Source organism: Mustela lutreola, chromosome 4 (genome assembly GCF_030435805.1).
Source record: "Mustela lutreola isolate mMusLut2 chromosome 4, mMusLut2.pri, whole genome shotgun sequence".
Lineage (NCBI taxonomy): Eukaryota > Metazoa > Chordata > Mammalia > Carnivora > Mustelidae > Mustela > Mustela lutreola.
Genome location: NC_081293.1, coordinates 162,010,457 through 162,025,309, shown reverse-complemented (window position 1 = coordinate 162,025,309; position 14,853 = coordinate 162,010,457). Strand labels below are relative to the sequence as shown.

At 47.5% G+C, this 14,853-nt stretch overlaps 1 protein-coding gene across 12 annotated transcripts in view; it reads left to right on the top strand.

Moving 5' to 3' along the window:
• Nucleotides 1-1,207: 1,207 nt before the first annotated feature.
• Nucleotides 1,208-14,853, top strand: part of ELMO1 (engulfment and cell motility 1) — a 526,731-nt gene continuing 513,085 nt past the window's right edge. For 3 of the 12 annotated variants that reach the window (XM_059171577.1, XM_059171578.1, XM_059171565.1), the window contains exons 1-2: nt 1,599-1,769; nt 13,359-13,505. The gene's annotated coding sequence lies outside the window, so the exon portion shown is untranslated. The other 9 variants (XM_059171571.1, XM_059171567.1, XM_059171573.1 and 6 more) reach the window with 9 other exon arrangements.

Below are 14,853 nucleotides of genomic sequence, written 5' to 3'. Positions count from 1 at the left end.
GGCTTATAATGGTCTGGCCCCAAGTCTTCCTGCTAGTAACACTGCCTCCAGAGGGTATGCATATAATAAGAGGTCAGATCAGGGCTGTTCATTAGAAATATAAGCCACTAATGTGATCCATATATGTAATCTTACTTTTTCTATTAGCCACATTAAAAATGTAAAAAACCTGGTTGGCTCAGTTGGTGGAGCATGGGACTCTTGATCTCCTGGCTGTGAGTTTGAGCCCCAGGCTGGGTGTAGTGCTTACTTAAAGAAATAAAATCTTAAAATTAAAAAAAAATGTAGAAACTAGTGAAAATATTTTAAATTATATATATTTACATTTTAACTCAATACAATAACTCAACTGACTCATCCCATTTATTATCTATTATCATTTGTTGAAATGATGTAATCAACATAAAAATTATTAACAAGCTATTTCTACATTCTGCTTTTCACACTGAGTCCTGTGTCCATTTTACACTTGGACAACATCTCAGGACTAGGCACATTTAAAGTGTTCAATAGTTGCTTGTGGCTCTTGGCTGCTAATGAACAGCCAGCACAGGGTTAAAATTTAAATCCCCTTGGGGGCAAGGGTGAGACTGCAATTTAAAGAGTTTTGCCTTCTACCCTAGATTCCAGCGCCTCCCTGTTCCAGATTTATCTCCTTTGCCAGTTTGAAGGGAATGCATTAGTAGCCGCCTTTGTCTTTCCCAGCAGAGCCAATGTAGATATTTCTGATTAGGGAGAGGACAGGTGTTCCTCCTGCAACCTTCCAACGACTGTTATTTCCCTCCTGGCAGCGAGGCTGGGAGTTCGTTTTTTGTTTTTGCTTTGAAGATCACGGAAGTGGGTTGCATTAAAGAGTGTGCCCCAAATACCAAACGGGGAGTAGAAAGTCTTGCTTTATGCCAAGTTATGCCAAGTTAGGGAGCCCCTGGTTTAACTGGTTAGAAATAAATCATGTAAATGCACAGGTAACTGTAAGAGGGAACAAAGGTTCTGTTATTCTCGCCACGCTGCTCAAGGGTAGAGGCAAAGCGTCAGAACAAACACAGCAGCCCTTTAAAGTAGCTTTAAAACAACCCACCGAAGTTTCCCCTCAAATTCCAAACCAGTTGCCAAAAATGAAAGCATATAAAAAGATGCCACGCGCTCTCGGCCTCCCGGAGGTGGCGCTATGACGGTGACGGAGTTAATTAGTGCCTGCAAAGCGCCGCGTGTGAGCTCATCCGAGAAGTCATGCTCCGCACACATATTATTTATAGCCGATCTGAGGCGTGCACGGTGTTTGACATTTTCCTTCTTTTTAAGTAGGGGGACTTCAAAAAGTCGTGGGCACCCTCCCCCACCCCCCGCAGGCAAAGTGCGGTGGGCAGGCCCCGGGGTGCGGGCGGGAGGTGAAAGCGCCAACCGCGCGTGTCGCGGCGCAGGTGCCGGGGGGCGGCGGCGGCGGCCACTCCGCAGCGTCCGCTCGGGAGGAGAGTTCGCGGTAGATCTCGGGATGCCTTGCAGATGCAAAATGTGTCTCTGGCCAGCAGGAGGAAGGAAGAGGAAGTGAGAGCAGCGGCAGCCGGCGGCGCAGCAGCCGGCGGATCCCCAGTGTAAGTGCGTGTGCGCGGGCGAGGATGGGCACGGGATAGAGGCAGAGCCACTCACACCGCCGCGGCCCTGAGCTGGGGGACAGAGCCTCTGGCCCCCCTTCAATGGTCACGGGTCGCCAGAGCTCTGGTCGCGGGGAGCCTTCGCCGCCACCGCCGCTGTCCTGCGACCACGGGCAGGTTCGTAAAGTTTCCTGGGCTGGCGCCGCGCCGCGACTCGCTGACCTCAGCGCGGCCGGGGAGGGAGCTGGGGCTGGGGCACGGGAGGAGGCGCCCTGCTTTGTGGGGGGACTCCGAGCGCCGCGGAGACACTTTTGTTTCCTCCCCGGGGGCGCCGCGGCTGCAGCGGGGGTGGCCGCGGCGCTCGGCGGGGCTAGGGCTGCGGGCGCTCCCGGGCGCTCGCAGTTGGGGAAGTCTGGGCAGAGCCGGGCGGCTGGTGTGGGAGTGGGAGCGGGAGCGGAGGGAGCGGGCGCGGGGGATGGAGCGCAGGGCCCCGGCCCCGGAACCCGCGGGGAGGATTTGGCTGGGGCTGGCTGGTGGGGGCTGCGGGAAGACAGTGCTGCTGGCGCCGGGGGACTGGGGACCGGAGAGCGTGGGATTTGGGGGTTGGAGACCCGAGAGGCTGCGCTAGAGAAGGGACTGGCGGCTCGGACTCTGGCTTTTCTCGGGCACTGGCAGATGGGAGGGAATTCCTCGGCCGGCGCGCTCTGGGGAGGGGACAGCGAGGGGCTAGAGGGATGGAGGGCCCGAGGGGGCGGTTGGGGCGGCTGGGACTCGCGAGGGAGGCAGTAAATGCCCGCCTCCTGGGGACAAGCCGGGGTCCCCCGCTGGGACCGGGAATGACGGCGGAGGAGGGGGGCTTCTGTGGGAGATCCGGCATGGAAGGTGGGGGGGGGGGGGTACCGGGCGCGCCTTCTGTGTAGGGGACAGCGGAGCTCGGGGGTCCTGGAATCCGAGCTGTGAGCGGCAGCGGAGATCGCAAGAGTAGCTTTGAGGAAGAGGAAATACAGAAGTCAGCCGGCCCAGGGGGTGCGCGCGTGTGTTTGGGGTTGGGAAGTCCGTGTTGTGTCGCGGGCGCGCGCGAGGGCGGCGAGCGTGTGAGCGTGTGTGTGTGTGTGTGAGAGAGAGAGAGAGAGAGAGAGCGAGAGCGCGACCGCGAGGGGCTCCAGGCCTGGGGACTTCCCGCCAAAAGACCCTTTCCCGCTTGGGGGCCGTTTGAAGTTCGTTGGCAGCTCCGGGCAGAGGTTTTTGGCGGTCGGACCTGCGTTGACCTAAAGCTGCAGGGCTTGGCCTCCCCCAGTGACCTGGCCCGGGGGGCGGGGGTGGCTCTGGACAGCTCCTGGGACTCACTGAGCATATTTTGTGATACCCTGTGCTTCGCACCCTGGGCCTGCTAACACCCCTGGCCATGAATGAGGCGGACCAAATCCCTTGTATTCAAGATTTCAGAGAAGCCAAGACAAGGGTTTCTGCCTCAGGGGGCAGAATCTGTGGGCTCCTGGTTTAGCGCTGCCCTCGTTTGGGAGTGGGTGGAGGAGGTGGGGCAATGGAAGAATTTAGGATGTGTTTGTTTGTTTTTAAAAGTAATTAATGATCTGTATTTATGCATTAGCTCTTTGAGGGTTAACATTGGGAAGGAGAGGTACATAACCCCACTCAGGTTCACTTTTACATTAAAAAGCCTGGCAGGAACTATTATTAAGGGCCTCTCTTGGTCATGGTTTCTCATCTCTCACCTCCATACCTACTTCCCAAGGTTATTTCAAGGATTTTCCTCCCCCAGTTTGCGGAACCTCAGAAGCCCAGATCCCCTGCTGTCATGTGGCAGACTTCTTTTTTATGGTTGCCCTTCTGAACCTCTGCTCTTTACTATGGTACATTTCCTCTCTCTTGAGGGCTGTGGTTAAATGTTGCCTTTTTTCCTACTACATTTATTACTCAGATTTTTTTTTTTTTTAATTAGATGGACTGGTTGTCTAATTGGGAAATTGAGGGAATAACCTGGAGTGTTGGAACTCTGCAGGGGGATGGGGGCAGGAGGGAATGGAACTGGGGAGGAAGCTTAGTAGGTTATCAGGAAAGGGGAGGTTGTGAAGTAGGCCCAGGAGGTCTGGTTCTGGTGGAATTCAGAAGCAGGCATTGTGCTAAAGGGTGGATGGTGTTATTAATGGTCGTATCTCCACGCCCACCCCCTTTCCCATGTCTTATCTTTCTGCCTTTTAATTTTTTAAAAGATTTATTTATTTATTTTAGACAGAGGGAGTGCAGGAGGGAGGGAGAGAGAGAATCTCAAATAGACTCCCCACTAAGCTGGGGGTGGGGTGCATGGGGCTCTATCCCACAATCATGAGATCAGGACCTCAGCTGAAACCAGTCAGATGCTTCACAAACTAAATTACCCAGGTACCCCTCTTGCTTTTAATTGCAGCCATTCCGACCACCTACATTCTTCCTTTTCTCCAGCTTCTCTCCCCAGGACCTTTGCACATGCTATTCCTTCTGCACAAGGAAGTTTTCCCCACATGTCCAGATGGCTCACTGCCTTGTTCACTTCAGTTCTCTGCCCAGTTGTCAGCCTACAGGCAGCCTTTCCTGGTTATCTCATGTAAAATAGCAACCCTTAAATAACTCTCTCTGGACCTCTTAAATAACTCGGTTTTCCCTCTTAGCACTTATTACCGCCTCGCATTATATATTCATTTGTTTATTTGATTATGTCTGTTTCCCCCATTAGGATGGAAGTTCCATGAGGGCAGGGACGTTGTCTTGTGTATAGGTCCACCTAGACTGATTCCCAGCAGACTAGGTGCTCAGTAAATAATTGTTGATGGACTGAATAAGAGATGCCTGTTATGGGAAATATACCAGGGAAATATTGCAGCATCAGTGGCAAGGGGACCCAGGTAACAGGCTTTTGTTTTTTTCTTTGCCCTTCCCACCATACCCAGCTGCTCCTTTTGCAGACCGCCTGTGCTGGAGCTGACTCAGAACTTCAGCCTGAAGGAAGAAAGAGGCAGTTCCTTGGGAGAGTGGAAAATCAGTACGACTTATTGATAACGCATGACCATTTCAGATCTGGTGTTTGTTTTATCATCCTCCTTGGAGAAAGTCTTTTCAAAGCATGTGTTGCTTTAGCCAAAGAAATACTCCTCTAGGAGGAAGGGCGTTACTGTGCCTGGAGTGAAGTCAGAGATAGCCACTGTATCCTGCTCTGCCCTCCCAGAAAATGGAGGTGGAGGCAGAGGGAGAGAAGGGGTAATAAAGGGAGGAAGGACAGGGAGGCAGAAAGAAACTTGGTGGCAGATGCAGGGGAGAAGACAAACGAGAAATATCTAGGACTAGAAAAACAAAGAGAAGTAACAGATGAGGGGCTTCTATAGTGTTTCTAAATCCTAAGCATCTGTGAAATTACAGTATGGAGATAGGACAATACTTAAGTGTTTTAAAGTAATTTACCCCCTTTGGGTGTTCAGTGTGAATGGGTGGGGAGAGGTGGAGGAAGGGAGTGCTTTGAAGTCCTTGCAGAGAGGATGTGGCTGGGGCCGTGCCAAGGGGCTCTACTGAGTGCACACTTTGCTTACCTTATCATCTTTCTTAACACTGAAGGTTCAGTTTAGAGCTAATCATTCCTATGGAGGACGTTTCCTGTCCTGATCTAAGACAGCTCTTACCCTGAAGGTTTGTAACTGAAGCCTGCCATCGCTTTAATGCCTGAAACCATCCAAGTGGGTAGTTTGGTTTTTCTGACTTTCATTCTGTTGAATTGGGAAAAGGTGGGGAATTATAAGTGCTCTCTGCATCACAAAGCCTCAAGTGTTTGCAGCTAATTACACAACTCCACTTTGGCTTCCTTCTTGTCAACTAGTCCAGGTTTTTGAAGTTTAGGCTTGCAACCCCAGTATAGATCTGAGTATCAATTGATCAGGTCCAAACCAGCAGTTTAAAACATGAAGTGGAAGAAAATACAACGGACAACTGGGGCGTTTTACAAAACAGACACTAAATTATTATTTTTTTTAAACACACTAAGTCTTAATGTCAAGTGTATTGCTTAATGTGGTATAAAAAAAAAAGTCTGTTTTAATAATTCTGGAGGCCCTAGGAATCTAAATTTTCAACCAGTTTGCCAGGGATGCTGATGACCGTGGTTCACAAGGCCATTCTTTAAGAAATACTTAGCTGCTCCCAGCCCCTTACAAAATGCTTTTGGTTTAATCTCCTCCAAGAGCTGCAGTTTACAAATGTTCGAGCAGATGCAGTAAAGGGGTCCTCCCTGGACTTAACTGATAAAATGCTGCTGCTGATAGGATGTGGTGGTTGTGATTCCGCCCCATTGTCACAACTGGAAATCCAGCTGGTGTGTTTGTCACTTAGCGATACAGAGAGGCAGCGGATTCATTCGAAATTCCTCTTTACTCTTACCAAGAATAAAATGACTGAATGTACTCTTTTCTGGCCAAGTTTTAGTTTTGAGCTTTGGAGGTCTTTCAGCTTTCCAGGTCTTGGGAACTCGCCTCTGCTCAACTTTTCATTGTTGACACCCAGTATTCCCCATGTGCGTATTTTAATTACTTTCAGACCTTTGCAAAGACGGTAGTCACGGTTCCTAGTGGCCGCCACACTGCCATGATACATAGTTAGATAAAACATTTTAGGTGACTTGGGCTTGGGACCGGCCAACCAAAGAAGAGAAAGGACAAGAACTTGAGCTCTGGCTGAAACAAGCCTGTTGAAGACCAGCCATCTGAGGGACAGAGTGTGGCTCCCATGAGGCCTAGCACCAGGCGATCAGGTGCAGGAAAAGCCACCCCTGAGTGCCTCCTACATGCACACATTGCAGTTTGCTATCCTGCCCCCCCCCCCCCCCCACCGCCCCGGTGATTTAGGTTGTCTGAGTGTTAACAGTTAGAACTTATTCATAAGAGCCTGTGCTGAAGCCCGAATAGGATCCAGGAATAAGTTAGCTGTGTTTTCCACACCTCCCCAGGATAAGAGCAGGTACAGTTTGAGCCGAGTTCTGTCACCGGCCTAAGGTGGAGTAACCGTGAAGTATCCAGGAGGAATCCGCGTGGGAGAAGGAATGCTGGCTCACCAAACGGAATTAACCACAGCAACAACCTGGCGTAGCGCTGAGTGGAGAGATTAGTCACATGTATAAATAGAAGGAGATGACGATTCTCAAGTCAGTGTTCTAGGCCCCCACAAACACTGGTTTCCAGAATCTGAGCAAGATTATTATTGGAACCTCAATTTTAGGAATTGAGGCTGTAGTTTTGGCTATTTTAGTTCTCACGTTAATTCAGGGAACGGAACTTTCCTCAGTTAGAAAATGTTTACTACTTGCTGGACTCCAGGACTGCGGTGTATCTGGTGGGTGGTGGACAGTGGTTGGAGGGTGCCATGTTCCAGTAAGCCCTGACCCAGCATTGCCCTAGAGATCTTGGAGTCACAGGATCCAAGTGATATTTCCCTTCTTGCCTCGACAGCTGACACCCTTCCTCCTGGAATGCAGCTTTGCAAAGGGTAGAAAACAGGCAGTAGAGTGTTATTATCCCATTTTATAGATGTGGCTTAGAGGACTGCAATGTCACAGGGATTGTTGGAGAGTATATCTGAGCCTACACCCAGCTTTGCTGTCTCTTTTCCCTTGTCGTTCCTTTCCCAGGCACCGTGATGCCGGTACTGGCTATTTTCTGCCCTTGTTGGTTCTCTAGCTTGGTCTGAGGCCAGGCCTGCCGTGTTGTGCTATGCTCCTGGGCATCCAGGAAGCCCTTCCCTCCTGTCTGCTGGTAGAAATGCCCTGGGTTGCCATGGCTCCCAGGGAGGTGTCTTCTGCCACTGAGGCCGAATTTGCCTGAATTGGTGCCTCCCTTTGGATATCTCCCCCACAGCCAAAACTTCTTAGCCTTGAGAGGGTTAGAGGATCTTTCTCATGGGGACAGCATGCCCACCACCTAAGCTCATGATATTGAAGCATATAAGCCAGAATGGAATTCATTAATCAAAAATGAGAACACTGTTTGCCAAGGAGAATAGACACTTATTCTTTAGCAAACACTTTTTTCCCCACTCTGTGGATGAGTCATGGTGAAAGCAAAAGCTTGGAACCCGTCAGTGGTGGGAAGGGACCAAGTAGAGAGTAGGGAATACATATAACAGAGTCTTAACTTGTGCTCTTTCTTCGGCCCCATAGATTAATACCAACCAAGGCGGCCAGAGACTGGAGTCTTTAAACCGGGGTGGTTCCCCATGGGCTGATGCTGAGGCTATTGCTTCTGTTCATTTTCTACATGCAGGCTGTTGCCCCTTCTATGTTGACCCTTTATTTCAGGCAATCTCAACCTCAGCACTCTTGACGTTTGGGGCTGGATACTTCTGTGTTGAGGGCGCTGGCCAGTGCATTGTAGGAAACACCAGCTTTTTTGGCTTCTACCTACTAGATGCCAGTAGCAACACCCAGTTGTGACAACCAAAAATGCCTCAAGACGTTGCCAGTGGTCCCCTCCAGGGCCACGCTCACCCCCGAGTTGAGAGCCATTGTTTTGTTTTCTTGCATCAGTTAAGATGAACAGATGTGCTATCAGATAGGCTAGACTTGACAGCAACTAGAAGTGCCCCAGCTTTCTCTCTACGGCTTACTCCTCAGACCCTAATGTGGTCCGTTCTCCTATGGGTGGTCTCACCCCTGTATGATCTTTAATTTCCTCCAGATCTTCGCCTTCTATCTGGAGTTTCCTTCCTTCCCGTGTTACCATTGTCTTCCTAACCCAGCTCAGTTTTGCCGAATTTCATGTGTGTTTCTTCCTGGTATGCTATGGCTGGAGAGACCTATAGCGAGTGATTTTATGTTTCAGTTTCCACACAAGGTCTAGAATCCTGGCCACTGGTTGCTGCAGTAACCATGCCCTCTACAGAATGGGAATGTGACAAACGAAACGAGGGAGGTAGTTCATGAGGCTCAGTTTGGCTCATTCAGAGACCTCTGTCACCAGGTTAAGGAAGCGTCTGCGTGGGAATGAGTTAACGGTGAAATGGCGCCTCCCTTGCTTATACAATGTCCCTGGGCTAGTTGGATAGTAACAGATACTGCTGTTCCATTAGTGTGACCTGGACATTGAACCGGTCAGGGGAAAGCCTTTCAGGTGTGTCTCTCTGTGAAGTCCTTTCCTCCTCTGTCCATTAGATTTCTGTCCTAATCTTGCCACATTTATTTTCTTATGTAATTATCTATCTACCTTTTATTTACCTTCGATGTTTGGCTGCAGTAATTGTGCAGAGCAGCATCTAGTGGCTTAAACAACCTAGAAATACTGCCACTCGGGTACCGGCTCTGACTCCCTAAGGCAGCAGCCTCCTTATAAGTCACAGCCCTATAGCAACCCTCCACCCTTCCTTCCGCCCTTTGTGCCTTTTTTTTTTTTTTTTTTTTAAGTTTGAAATTGCCTTTAGAGAGCCAGCATTTGGTGCTGTGGGCTTCTGTGGTTGAGCAGTGCTGGATGAGCTATATTTTCCAGGCTGCTACACACAATTACCCTTAATTTTGAAGCGTAATGCATTTCAAAATAATTTTTTTTTCTGTTTTCAGGCTCTTTAATCCAAATGCAGAGCCGCAGCTGGCTTTGCCCATAGCCCTGAAAAGACGTGTGGCTTGGGAGGTAGAGCTAGTGGAAGGACTTTGGTTAGATTGCGTATTTTTGGCTGAGTGAAGAGTGAATTCCAATAGCACTCAGTAAGGCTGGTTTTTCCCTTGACTCCTGACCACCACCCCCCCTTTGCTCCACCTCACCATTTTCATAGCATTTTTATAGTGGACCCCGTGCCCTAGTTAGTCTAATACTGGGCCACTTTGTGGGAAGTGACGGAGTACTCAAAAATTCAGATTTGGGGGAAGGAGACTGATTCTTTCATACACTTGCTAGTAAGTATGTGTGTCTGTATGCGCAAGAGAGAAAGATGCACGCGCGCGCGCGCACACACACACACACACATCCACGCAGTTCTCCTAATACTGAAAAGTCTTTAAATGCAAAGAAACTTATTATATCAGCTCCTAAATCCCATTTTCTCCAGTGCGTGTCACATTTATAGCAAGTCACTACAAATCTCATTAAATCAAAACCTTTAGCAAGAAATGAATATGTTTCCATCATCTTTAGACTTACTCTACTGCCAGAAAGTGACTTCAACTCCTTAGGACTGTTTTGTCAATTACCATCCATTCTTCTTCAGTTGAGAGTTTGGGGAAATATTTGCCTGGGTTTATACAAGAGAAGCACAATAAAGTTTTATTTATTGTAGTATATTTAAACAAATAAATGTACGACTTACACTTAAAATGCATCTATGTGTTCAAACCGAAATATTGCTAGGCTGACAGCATCTATCACAATACATTATTGACATGATTCATTCAGCAACCATTTTGACTGCATTTTACGTTCTGTAGTCAGGGCACTCCCTGCACAATGTAAGATCCACTTCATGGGAGCAGTATGGGGAGACAGACCCATTAAGAGACACTCACAGTGGAGGATGGTAAATGTACATGTATGTAGACTGCAGATCGCAGAGGAAGGTTCAAAGTGAAGGGACTTTGAGAAAGATCTGGAAAGCTGAGTATTAAAAGGAAGAACAACATGACATGTCCAAGGAATACAGCAGTCAGGAGAAAGTCTGGAAGAGGCCTCATGTCAACTCCTTGGAGCGCTGGGCATTCATTGAGTGGGAAGGAAAAACAAAGGATTTTAGGGAAGGAAAAGACGTAATTGGAAGTCAGTGAGAAATCCAGCTCCCAGGGCAACAGGGAAGGTAGATTAGAGGGTGAGGCAGGAAGGAGGTGCCAAGGAGAGATGGAAGCTGTCAGCTCCTTCCTTCTGGGCCTACCCTAAGAAACACTCAATCTTGGTCAAATGAAGAAGTAAATAAAGCAGGAGGCTTGCTGTGTAAATGCAACTCTCTGCCCCCACCTGCTAGTCTGAGTAGTGGACCATCCATTTCCTTTAAGGAGACAGCTTCTGGAGACCCCCTGGATGGATGCAAGTCAGAGAGAAAGGATGTTGACATCGATGAAAGAAGAAAGATTTGGTGACTGATTGGATTTGGGAAGAAGCGAAAAAGCAGGAGTCTTTGAGGTTTAAAAGCTAAATATATACATGCTTGTCGGTTGAGGGTTCGAGTATCTTTTGGACTCTGCCTGCTGACGGACTTGGTGAAAGGTAATTATTATTCTCAGCCTCAGTTTTCTTATCATTCTATCTTTTTAAAATATTTTATTTATTTGTTTGAGAGAGTATAAGCAGGTGGAGAGGCAGAGGGAAAAACAGACTCCCAGTTGACCAAGGAGCCCGACATAGCCCTCGATCCCAGGACCTGGAGATCATGACCAGAGCCGAAGGCAGAAGCTTAATCATCTGAACCACCCAGGCAGGCGCCCCTTAGTTTTCTTATCATTCAAATGGAGATAATCTAAGTCCCTGCTTCTTGGAGCTGCTGAGGGCATTAAATGGAATGATGATCTTAAAGTAGGATACCCCAATAGCAGTGCATTGGATTTGCTGAGGTTATTATTACTAATTCAATAGTTCCTATTCAGGTCTTTTATTCAAATATCTTGATAAAATCCTTTAAAGACATGCATTTATTATTTTATCTTCTTTATGAGTTGTAAGTAGCCTAGGAAATTCCTCCTAGGATTTTTGCTAGACTGTTAGTTTGATTTATGTAACTTTTCCTCAGAGGTAGACTGCTGAAATACAGGTCAGGGAAAATTACAATCAATTGTGAATTAAAAGAACTGACATAATGAATCCTGCTAGCAACCTGAGGTCCTGAAGAAAAGTTCTTATAAATAGGTCTCTATCTCCCAGTCACTTGGAACCGACCTGGGGTTTTGTTGTTTTATTTTATTATTATTTTGCCTTGTGTAGAGAGAATGGAGGTTGCGAAATAAGGTTCTTTCCCTTTCCCTAAATCCAGCTTTTTGGCAGGGCTATTTGCACTCGCCCAGTGTAGAAGGAAGACCAGTGAGAAACCCCCAGTTAGTGGAGTACCAGGGGAAGAGCCATTGATAGGAATTTGATTCAGTTGAACTGGGTTTCATGTGATTCTGTTGCCTACTAAGGAAATTCAGTCATTCCAATAAGACTTGGTAAATGTCCCCTTCTGAATCATTTGAAGCATTCCAGGAAGTGGGAGATTGTTAATCTTCATTGGCAGGTGGGTGGTAGCAAAGTGTTAGTAATCTTTCTTGTTTGATCTGAGCCTATCACACCAATTAACAAATACTCTGGGGATAAAGCAGAAAAATTAAGGTTGGATGACTACAGTTCTGAGGGTTAGACCCATGATAGCTGTGTTGGCCCAGCATAATGTCACGTACCAACTTACCCTTTGCAAAGTGTCTCAGACTGGACAATTCATTTTATGGCCACCTGTGGAAGTAGAAGTAGAAGACATCTGTTTCCATTTCTGTTTATTCTTTCTGGCTATTGCCAGTTTCTTTGGGTGACTTATCTGCTTTATGTGCCTTCAGGAAGGCAGCCACTAGCTCACAGACTCACCAGCTCATTAAGCAGTAGCTCATGTACCTGTCACTTGGTAATGGCTTTCATGAGTGGATGGGGAAAAAAAATCAACCTCAGTACAGATGTTAAACTGCTGTGAAGTATGGGTGTGGAAGAGAACTATGCAGATGGAAACTGCTCTAAACTTGTGTTTTGAAAACGTGTATCTCCCCCCTCACCCCCGACTACTAGAGTTGTGAAAAGTCCCTCATCTAATCACTATATGCAAATCTTGTTCGGCACGTGACAAATGGCACACTATTTTCAGTGTAAAATAAATTTCCACTCACTCTCTCTTCTCCCAAGCAGGGTGATAACTAGGGAACGTTCAGCTGCTAGATTGTTGGCTATAGAGCGATACCTCTACACTATGTATTAGGTTTGGTGTGTAGCTTTATGTGGGATCTGATGGGAAATGTTTGAAGACTCATAACAAGATTTCTACTGTGAAATACAGATTTACAGTAAATCACTGGGGAATTATATTCAGACCAAGGTATGTAACAGTTTCACAGTGATTCAGACCCATTAACTTACCCTGTACCCATTTTACAGATGAGGAAATCTATCTTTCAGAGAGGCTGACTGCCCAACATCATGCAGATCCAAACTGAATGCTCTTTTCTGTAGCACACCTAACGCCAACTCTCCTGCAGCCGAGTCCCCCTCCATTTGTCAAATTTGTTTTTGCCTCCATTGAACCTGTTGTGTTGGGACTTCGTATTGAGTGGCCGTGCTGCTTGGTGGAGAACATGCCATGAGAGCTTTGCTTCAGGAGCCAGTGAGAGCACACCGTCAGGGTCATTACCTCAGCCAGGGCTGACTGCCAGCAAGATGGCAGGGGGAAGAGGGCGGTCGTGGTGGATTCATTTATGTTCCCAGGAGACACTTTCCGCTGTCCTAAGAATTGTGTTGCGATTACTGCAGACTGCTTTAGGGCCATTTTCAGTCTTTAAATACGCTACTAATGATTCTGGCATGTGAAATTGCCATGAAACAGTCTGAGAACCGACCCTGGGAGCTGAGGATGTTAAGGCACCGAAAGAGGTACAAGAGTAAAAGAAGCCAAAGCTCCAGGTTTGTTTTGATTTCAGACTACATCTTTCAGACAATGAACAGGCTTTAGGGTAATTGTAACCAGATCAATGCGAGGCCCAGAGAAATGGCACAATGGCAGTTATAAAATTGAGTTTCACTCTTCTTTCAGACCCTGGAAATTGCATTAAGAAGAGTTGGGGTCATCCATTTGAAGTGAAAAGTGCCAAAGAAGGTACTGAGTGTCCTATACATGGGAAGGCGAGCTACCACAGGACTTCAGTCTTTAGGGTCCCAGACACACTGGAGCCCTTAACTTGTAAGAGACGCGTCGGGGTGTGCTTGATGGTTACCGTGGGTCTGATTTTACCTCCAGCATTTCCTTCTAAAATACTTTATTTATTTATTTTTTATAAACATATAATGTATTTTTATCCCCAGGGGTACAGGTCTGTGAATCGCCAGTTTTGCACACTTCACAGCACTCACCATAGTAAAAATACTTTTTAATTTATTTGTTCATCCACAAATATTTATTGAGCACCTGCTAGGTACCATGGCGGGGGGCGGGTACTAAGGGACACATAAACAATGGTGAGTCCCCTTCCTATGAAAATAGCAGACAGACGTATTGCTGCTTTCTTGGGTTGTTCTTGTGGGGGAAATGTACGATGATCAAAGGATCACATGAAGGAATGTGACATTTAAGCTGGGCCCAGGACTGGGGAAGAAAGGTGCTGATGCTGGAAGAGCCTACGGAAAGGGATTCATGTAGTCAGAGAGGGCTGGGAAGAGAGTGGGCTTCCATGGGGAACAAGGAGTCCCTGCAGATGCCTAGTGAATGTGACGAGCAGATGCCGGGGTTGAAGGAACCCAAGAGCAGAGTGCTGGGGACTGGGAGCTCGCCAGGAATGGAGTAGTGGAGAGGAAGGCTCCTTGGGATCAGGGGTCTGGATCTTTATCAGAGGAGCAGTGAGGGGCGCCTGGGTGGTTCAGTAGGTTAAAGCCTCTGCCTTTGGCTCAGGTCATGATCCCAGGGTCCTGGGATCGAGCCCTGCATCGGGCTCTCCGCTCTGCGGGGAGCCTGCTTCCCCCTCTCTCTCTGCCTGCTTCTAATCTCTGTCTGTCAAATAAATAAATAAAAATCTTAAAAAAAAAAAAAAAAAAAAGAGCAGTGAGAAGTCACCGGAGTGTTTCAACTGAGGAGCCATGTGTTCAGATGTATGCATTGCAAAGGTTTTCCTGGCTTCATTGTGTAAATCTTACATTATTTAAAATTGGTCACAACGTGACCGCATTCTTACCACTTTTAGAATCTAACAGCTTCTAAAACAACCAATTTAGTCCACTAGTGTCTTCTTCAGATTTTAAACTGCAGCTTAACTAAGATTTAGCATGGATATCACCACTACTTAAGAATGATACAGTAGCTGGTTCCGTGGTTCTCGGACTTCCAGCTGCCCAAGCATTGTGGGGCACCCAGAACTTGTGTTCTTGCGGGTCCCTCAGGACCCAGTGATGCCAGTGGTCCCGACTCCACTTTGAAAAGCATCATCCCCAAAAGTGCTAAGAAGTGGAAAAAAAATATATAAACCTGAGGTAAAACACTGAGAGGCGGCCAGGAGAGGAGGGAGCCTCTGTTCCTGCCTAGGTTTTAACTTGGACCT